At 43.7% G+C, this 1,003-nt stretch overlaps 1 protein-coding gene across 6 annotated transcripts in view; it reads left to right on the forward strand.

Moving 5' to 3' along the window:
- The window catches only part of Focad (focadhesin), a 379,256-nt gene that overhangs the window by 306,075 nt on the left and 72,178 nt on the right, over window positions 1–1,003 (forward strand). The window lies entirely within an intron of this gene.

A 1,003-nucleotide genomic window follows, 5' to 3' on the forward strand; every position in this document is an offset into this window, starting at 1 on the left:
TTTTGAGACCTAGCAATCACGACTCACTAGCTTTTAGACCCCATCATTCACGGAGTTTGACAGTTTGCTGTAAGTCCCTCTAGCTTCAGTTAAGAGAGGTCATATATGCATTAACTATCAGCACGAAATACTGGAGTTATATTGAAAACCAACCAGGCTTACATACGCATTATAAAATGCAAAGCATTTAGTCATATTAAACTAATGTCCCATTTAGTGTTTTGGATATGGCCCCCATGGTAAGCAAGGGGCACTGCCAAGGGATTTTTTTTTTTTTACGCTGTGGCTCTGAGTTTTACATCACAAATACAATGCCTGGCTCTATCTATAGGCCCAAAGCTATTGGACATTGCATAAGCCAGTTTCTTTAGAACATCTTTATGCTGACAGGTTGTTATCTGTCCTTGGAAACCTGTTTTAACTAGTGAAATATTTTAAATCTTACACATGAATAACAATATATTACATTTATAAAACATCAGTCTCAGCACCATCATTTAGTAAACAATCTGAATATATTGCATTACCTCAGTTATAGCTAAAGCAATATATCTTCTAAAGTCTGTTTCTATTGAGATATAATGACTGGAAGGAAAGTCCGAGTTGGAGAAGAACAAAGAGACCTGTGCCAATCAATGTCCAGCAGTAGGCTGGGCTTTTCCCCTCCCATAGCCATGATTACTCAGGGCTCCTCTGTGGAGACAGCAGGTAGAGGTAACAGTCTGGCCAGAGGGAGGAGGCAGGCCCGGCCCTTCAGTCCTGCTGAACCACCTGGAAAGCCGAGTCTGAGCTCTGGGGCCTCCGCCTCAGAGTGCAGTCTCACTTCCAGTGGCTGTCTTGGCAGTCGGGGCATGGCTTGTGGGCCTCTTAAGGCAGTCCCTCTTGTGCTGGCCTGGCTTCTGACAGCAGTAGCAGATTAACGTCATCGTTGAGCTCTTCTTGGAGCCAAGAGAATCAAACTTAGGGTCTGTTTTGAGGCCCACAATAATCGCAGCCATTTTTG

Source organism: Octodon degus, unplaced genomic scaffold (assembly GCF_000260255.1).
Source record: "Octodon degus isolate 3935 unplaced genomic scaffold, OctDeg1.0 scaffold00044, whole genome shotgun sequence".
Lineage (NCBI taxonomy): Eukaryota > Metazoa > Chordata > Mammalia > Rodentia > Octodontidae > Octodon > Octodon degus.